The sequence below is a fragment of the Poromitra crassiceps genome (assembly GCF_964638095.1).
Source record: "Poromitra crassiceps genome assembly, chromosome: 25".
NCBI classification, from domain to species: Eukaryota; Metazoa; Chordata; class Actinopteri; order Beryciformes; family Melamphaidae; genus Poromitra; species Poromitra crassiceps.
The window spans coordinates 7,270,943-7,278,812 of record NC_139649.1 but is presented as its reverse complement, the minus strand read 5'-3'; the positions used below and the strand labels follow the sequence as shown (position 1 = coordinate 7,278,812).

The 7,870-nt window shown below is 49.4% G+C and overlaps 1 pseudogene across 1 annotated transcript in view; it reads left to right on the top strand.

Annotated features, from left to right (window-relative positions):
* The first annotated feature begins 993 nt into the window (after positions 1-993).
* The window catches only part of LOC310798488 (synaptobrevin homolog YKT6 pseudogene), a 7,685-nt pseudogene continuing 808 nt past the window's right edge, over positions 994-7,870 (top strand). The window contains exon 1 of the transcript in view: positions 994-1,054. The product of the transcript in view is annotated as a synaptobrevin homolog YKT6 pseudogene (transcript). The remainder of the gene's footprint in view (positions 1,055-7,870) is intronic.

The window sequence follows — 7,870 nt, the reverse complement described above, 5'->3', positions numbered from 1 at the left end:
CTCATCCAAATAGCTGCTGATGCAGGAGCTTCAAGCTAGGCTCTGGCTCACTGCTTCCCGCGCAGCATAAGGATGCTGAGGGAAGTCATTCTGAATGGGGCCCGAGACATACTACACGATCTGCCTAATTGCGTTCGAATGTGGGAAAATGGCAAAGCTTATTGTTATTTCGGGACTATGTGGGTGTAACAAATGTGTTTTTCCGTGCGTGTTTTCGATACTTTCCTGGAGTACCGCGCCGCGCGGTGCAGTTTGGAGCGGTCGGAGCTGTGAGACGTCTGCCAGAGCTTGTGGCGCGTTTGGAAGGCGGAGGAGGAGGAGACCCTGATTCAGATGTCTGCCTGGCGATTGGGGCTGTCAGATTGGGCCGGTCGGGGGAAATCAGAAGACTTCTCTCCCTCCCCCCCCCCCCCCCCCCCCCCCGCCAGTCATCAATCACCTGCCTGGAGCCGGCGTGCTGCAAGCCAATCCGCCCGGGCTGCAGGGCCCGCAGAATTCATCAGAACGGACAAGGCCTGACACGGAGAAAATGAGCTCAAGCCTCCGCACGTCAGGACGGATCGCAGCCCAATGTCACCCACTCGCTCACCACCCAGAGCTCTTCATTCTAAAGGGATATGAGAGATAGAGGGGACATGGATTGGATTAGAGTGTAGCCATATCTTCTTCTGCGGTTTGTGATTCTGACTGTTGTCAGGTCTTCTAGGATTGGTCTTCCTTGGCATTCTGTGATTGGTGAGGAATTGAAAAGAGGATAATAATGTTGGTGCAAACACACACGCGCGCACGCACGCACGCACACGCACGCGCGCACACACACACACACACACACACACACACACACACACACACACACACACACACACACACACCACTCATCCGGGTTGAGAGGATGAAGGAGAGAGTCATCAGGCTGAGAATGATTAATGCACCTTTTTGTCCATTCTGGCATCTGTAGCACATCTGCCCCCCCCCACTGGGACCAGGACAGATATGGTACCCACCGCTTCAGGGATTAAGCTGCCCTTGGCCCCTTCTCCTGGGGGGTATACAGGTAAGGGACCCCCCCATCCTCAAACCCCCCCCCCCCCCCCCCCCCCAGGGTAGTGCAGTCTGGGCCCACCTTGGAGAGCACATTAAGCACCAATGATATTTATGATGTGGAAATGGCCTGCTATTTATTCAACGCACACAGGACGCGGGGATGATTCATGGTAGTACCACCGACTCCCCTCTCTCTCTCTCTCTCTCTCTCTCTCTCTCTCTCACTCTCTCTCTCTCTCTCTCTCTCTCTCTCTCTCATCTCTCTCTCTCTCTCTCACTCTCTCTCTCTCTCTCTCTCTCCATTTCTCTGCAAATATTTTCTCTCCTCTCTCCGCCCCTCTTTATTTCTACTCCATCTCTCTCTCTCTCTCTCTCTCTCTCTCTCTCTCTCTTCCATTTCTCAATATCCGAAAAATATTCCCCATATAGCATCAGTGAGAACACGGTGTTTATCAGGGATGTACTGTACACACAACATTATTATATTACTACCCATCCTCCTGACATATTTTTGAAGGCACAATCTAAATCCACACCAGCCTGCTTCCAGAATGTTTACTCATACCAAAGGAAGTGCTAGTCACATTATTATTATTATCAGCGCAAACTGAGAGGAGGCAGAGATATATATATATATATATACAGTATGCCCTTGATATGAAAGATAGGAATTTTGATGAAAAGTCATCTTCCATGACCTCTGCTTCATCAGGCCCTGGTGGCGCTACCTGCATGCCCTCCAGGAGTCATGTGACTGGTTAAGGTGCACCTCCATTGGCTCACAGGAGTTTGAGGAATGTGAGACATGTTACTGCACATTTGGTCCACTGCTCTTGATAGATGCTGGACTGTGGAAACTGGTTGATAGGTTTGATGGGAAGCAGCCATTTCCCTGTCTGAAGAAGCGCTGCTCAGTGAAGGGAGAGGCTGCCTTGCCCCCTGATTGGCCGCTTAGTTGAAAAAGCTCCGTCCTGCAGTCTGATTGGTTGACTGAGAGTGGTAAAGAGTCATTCTGAGTCCGCTGGCTCTTAGAATTTGCTCTCTGATCGGCAGCAGAAGTGAATGGGCGTAAAGGCGGCTTGTTTCCTCTGGTCTGGCCAGCTGGCTGACTGGCTGTCAGGCTCAGAGGAGCTCATCTGATCAGGACATGCTGGTGTTGTGGCTGCTGGAGCAGCTCATGTGCTGCCTCCTTCAGCAAGCCTTCCTCCCAGTAGAGTCTCTTCTTCAGCAGACTCCTCACAGCCTGAAGAGGCTGCATTGTGTCTGTCACATTCAGAGGAGTCATCTAGTCAGGATTCCTCATCCTCAGTGGAGTCAGTCAGACAGCCAGTCAGTTAGACAGACAGCCAGTCAGTTAGACAGACAGGCAGACAGACAGACAGACAGACAGACAGACAGTCAGTCCTTCAGTCAGTCAGGTAACGTTTAATGAGATGTCACTTAGTGAGATATATATCCTCCAGACTCGAGCAGTGGTTTTCAACCCGTTCCAAATCCCAGGGTGTCAAATTCCGCCACTTTGTCACGACCCCTAATATGCCAAAGAAGGACCGTCGGACCGTCTGAAGGTCGCCGCTGTTTGCTGGGGACCTCCTGGAAGCCTGGTGGTCCCTGGACCCCACATTGAGAACCACTGCTCTAGTCTAGAGGGCACCTTTGATTCAGAGATGGCCAATCAGTTTACAGACATCCACCTCTTCCGCTGCTCGATCAACTTTAACATGAAGTAACTTATTATCTGTGCTATTTCAGCTACGTTAGTGGGATTATCTAACCAACAACCCATAGTGTTTCAGTGCATTGAATTAATTGATCGCAGTCTATATATTTAGCTTATATAATTAATTCAATAATTGTATGTTCTCATATAAACATGACAACGAAAGATAGAGGAAGTGTTGCTATTATTATAGTCACAGAACATGCAAAACAATTTCTTATGCCTTAAAATGAACATAGCCGGAATAAAAAAAGATCCAAACTGGACAAGACAGGAAGCTGCATGTTGGGTCTATATGCTTGCTAAATTAATTTATTAATTTTCAGAGCCACTGAATCTCTGTATATCTCAGATGTATTTTTAGTATTTTGAAGTACAAAATAAGGTGTCTTGAGTCAAATTTTTTACTTCTAAAGTAACTAGTCTACATGACATTTATTTCAGTATTTCCTGAATAAAAATCATCATGATGACACATGTCTATTGTGAATGTTCCATATCTGTGATTAAAAACTTCACAGTTTTAAAACTTAATATCTGATATAAAACTTAATATCTGATCCTATAAACACATGCTGCCCAAAACGTGGCTGGGGAAATTAATCCTCCAGATGGAGAACAGATGAAGTCAGTTTTCAGGTTCCAAATCAGTGATCCCCCGCTTTTTATCCCCAAATCTAAAAAACAAACAAACAAACAAACAAACTTTCATATCGCTGATGACAAGGTTGAGGACTTCTGGTGGTAATAACATTCACACTTCAAATAAGGTGGACTGACTTTACATACAGCGTGCGTTGCTGTATAGTTTATAGCCAAACAGAAGCAGATGAACATCATACATATTTTTGAACAAATCCATATGAGGGTGTCTATGAACAGATAAAAATAAATAGAAACATAAAGCTAAACCCCAAGTCCAATATGATACACAGGACACCAATAACACATCGATACCCCCAATACCACATCAGGAGATCTATGACCACTTCGGAGCGTACAGGGAGAGTACTATTTTTTTTTTTTTGCCTGAACACACACGCACACGCACACACACACACACACGCGCACACACACACGCACACACACACGCACACACACACACACACACACACAGATGCTACCCGGGGAGCGGAGAGGAAAGAGCAGAGTGTGTGAGTGTATGACAGTGGATCAATAGCAGTGTTTGTGGCGGAGGTCCCACAGGAGCGCAGCACTATATGAAAAGCCAGCGCTGATGGCTGAAGGTCCTCTCAGAACATTTCCTGTGTGTTTAGCCCAGAGCCAAGGTTAAACCCATCACAAAGACCCTGTCGACGCCACAAAAACCCCAGCCGGCCTCCCCCACCCACACAGACAGCGAGGGCCCCTCCCCTGGGCCGCGCGACACACCCACACAGACAGCGAGGGCCCCTCCCCCGGGCCGCGCGACACACCCACACAGACAGCGAGGGCCCCTCCCCCGGGCCGCACGTCACACCCACACAGACCGCGAGGGCCCCTCCCCCGGGCCGCGCGACACACCCACACAGACAGCGAGGGGCCCCTCCCCTGGGCCGCGCGACACACCCACACAGACAGACAGACAGCTAGGGCCCACAAGAGTGCGTGCCTCCGGGGTTCACACTGACAAAAACAGGTGAATCCTCAAAAACTGCAGCAAAGCCACCGGTATAAATGGAGAAGAGGGGAACTGCTTAGCTGCTATTGAGTCTTGTCATGAATGTGCTCAGTGCAATCGGCGTTTTTTACTTTACTCAGATAATATGTCAGAGTTTCTACAATGTAAAACAAGAGCGAGTGGGATCCTATGCTAACCGCGAGAGCACATCGCTGAGTGCCGATGCTCTTGTAAATGCAGTCGTGCATTTCATTCAGCGCAGACGGTAAATAAAGTCATGCATTTCATTATAGCGCAGACCGTAATAATTGTGAGCCAAAACAGCGTTAACTCGGGTGATTTATCCGGAATTAATTAATTCCCGTCTTAACGGCTCTTTATTGCTTTGACTAACAGCAAACAGCTCCTCTGAGAGAGATGCAATAACTGCGGGCCTGTAACGATGCTAAATCATGCGCTAATAGCAGCACGACGACTATATGTTTCACTACACCCATGGTGGCTGGAAACAGCAAAAAAACAAGCAGGCTTAACATTGTGTTTTTTCTCCTCCTCTGGTTGAAGTTCAGCTATTAAAAGAGGTTCATTTCCCCTCCCGTGCAAAAATGACATCTTATTCATCAGACTCTCCCGAGACGAAGGCTTTGTTGTCGTCGTTGTTGTTGTTGTTGATGGTGATTATAGAGACAGAGGGAGAGAGGAGTCACGTCATGCTCTCCAGCTCTCCAGCGTAATGACAGGATACTCTGTCAAGGTGTCTGCGCTCCTTCACTTCAGCCGTGTCGTCCTGCGGGCGGCTAACTAGCTGCCGTGCGCCTCGACAGGCCCTCGTCACCGCGCGCCGCTGAAGGAATACTAATGAGCTGTGCCACCACTTGAATTATGCATGCATCTTAATTAGGGGAGAGATTTCCCATCAGGCTTTTAGTTGTGACTGAAGAGTTTGGCTCCCACTTTGTTGTGAACACACACGCGCACGCGCGCACGCACACACACACACACACACACACACACGCACACACACGCACACACACACGCAAGCACGCACGCACGCACACACACTCACTCACTCACACAAATAGATGTGTACAGTTACACAGACACGACACACGCACATAAACATAGGCTACGACAGATACATGTGCACACACACACACCTTCTCCATGCAAATTTCCCACAAACTACTACTTTAGGAAGTGAATATTCATCGGTCTCCGAAAAAACTTTGGTTACTGCATCATTTCCATGGCAGATAGGAAGTCCTCATTACTATCACATAACACGGCTTTTTCAAAACGACACACAAAACGCCAGATCTCCCCAACTCGCATGAATAATAAAGAACAGCTGCTAGCGCCGTCGCAGGGCGAGAAGCACGCGAGAGCCTGCCGCCCTGCTCTGAGCTGCACTAATTAGCTAACGTGCTACAGCTACGACAGCGCGGGCGCTCGTGTAGCTGCCGGCGTAACGCCACGTCTCTCTCTCTCTGCCACGTCTCTCTCTCTCTCTGCCACGTCTCTCTCTCTGCCACGTCTCTCTCTCTCTCTGCCACGTCTCTCTGTCACGTCTCTCTCTCTCTGCCACGTCTCTCTCTCTGCCATGTCTCTCTCTCTGCCATGTCTCTCTCTGCCACGTCTCTCTCTCTCTGCCACGTCTCTCTCTCTGCCATGTCTCTCTCTCTGCCATGTCTCTCTCTCTCTGCCACGTCTCTCTCTGCCACGTCTGTCTCTCTGCCACGTCTCTCTCTCTGCCACGTCTCTCTCTCTGTCTGCCACGTCTCTCTCTCTGCCACGTCTCTGCCACGTCTCTCTCTCTGCCACGTCTCTCTCTCTCTGCCACGTCTCTCTCTCTGCTACGTCTCTCTCTCTCTTCCACGTCTCTCTGCCACGTCTCTCTCTCTCTGCCACGTCGCTCTCTCTGCCACGTCTCTCTCTCTCTGCCACGTCTCTCTCTCTGCCATGTCTCTCTCTCTCTGCCACGTCTCTCTGCCACGTCTCTCTCTCTGCCATGTCTCTCTCTCTGCCATGTCTCTCTCTCTCTGCCATGTCTCTCTCTCTCTGCCATGTCTCTCTCTCTCTCTGCGCGACGCTAGCCGGCTCCAGCCAATGCAGCCACATCCATCTGCTACAGTTTAGCGGGGAGATTAGCTGCTCAATGTAGCGTATTTGTTTAAGTAATTGGGAAGTAATTAATAACCTGAAAATGCAATAATGTGCTGAGCAACAATCGGTCTACGAGCCATTCAAGGGAAATGTACTGGCTGCTGTCAAGTGGGTGTCTGCTTATGTGTGTGTGTGTGTGTGTGTGTGTGTGTGTGTGTGTGTGTGTGTGTGTGTGTGTGTGTGTGTGTGTGTGTGTGTGTGTGTGTGTGTGTGTGTGTGTGTGTGTGTGTGTGTGTGTGTGTGTGTGTGTGTGTGTGTGTGTGTGTGTGTGTGTGTGTGGTTCTGCTTCAAGTCGAAATTGGGGACACACACCCGACTTAAGACCAGGTGATTGGGGACAGCTTGTGCAATTCGGGACAAAAGCCGTGTCCCCAGTTAAAGCAGATTTTGGGGGGCAGTGTCAGGGTTAGGTTAAGGTCAGGGGTCATGGTTATGGTTATGATTAGGGTTAGGGTAAGTCTCCAGGGAATGCATGTAAGTCTAGGTAAATACCACAAAAGTTACCTAAGTAAGACTGTGTGTGTGTGTGTGTGTGTGTGTGTGTGTGTGTGTGTGTGTGTGTGTACGTGTGTGTGTGTGTGTGTGTGTGTGTGTGTGTGTGTGTGTGTGTGTGTGCATGTCAGCACATTGCAGTGCAGCTGCGCTCTGCATATGCAGCAGTGAGATAAAGAGGAATGACAGTAGAAAGGGGACAGGGGGGAGAAATCAAATGTTGATTCATAGGTGAGGAGGTGCGCGACATGACAACGCGCGGCGGGGGTGCTCATCGGCCCGTCCGCTGGGCTGGAGGAGGTACTGCGGCACTGCATCAGGGCTCCCGTGACGCACGGCGAGGACCGCGGCGAAATAGGAGCCAGAGGATCAGGACGACATTAAACTCGGCCTCTAATTACGCTGTTCAGAGATTGTTTTTGATAAATATTTGATGAAATGTCATCTGCTGCGCTAGGAGGCGCTGGGAGGGAGGGGAGGGGTGGGAGGGTGAGAGGAGAGGAGGGCTTATATAGTTTCCCTTTTCACACACACACACACGCACGCACACACAGACACACACACACACACACACACACACAGACACACTTTTACATCGGCTGTCCACTGCACAACCTCTCGTCCTCTCACTTCACCTCGCTGCCTCTCTTACTTGATCTTCTCTGGCAGCCAAACATGTCGTGCTTGTTGCTCAAGTGGCTGACAGTACATTACAATATACAATCTTATATCACATCTGAAAACAACACATAGGGCATTGAGCTACTCATTTTCGTATATAAAACTGTAGCTGATGAGCTCAGTTAATCCAGTCTCCTTCTTTTTTTACA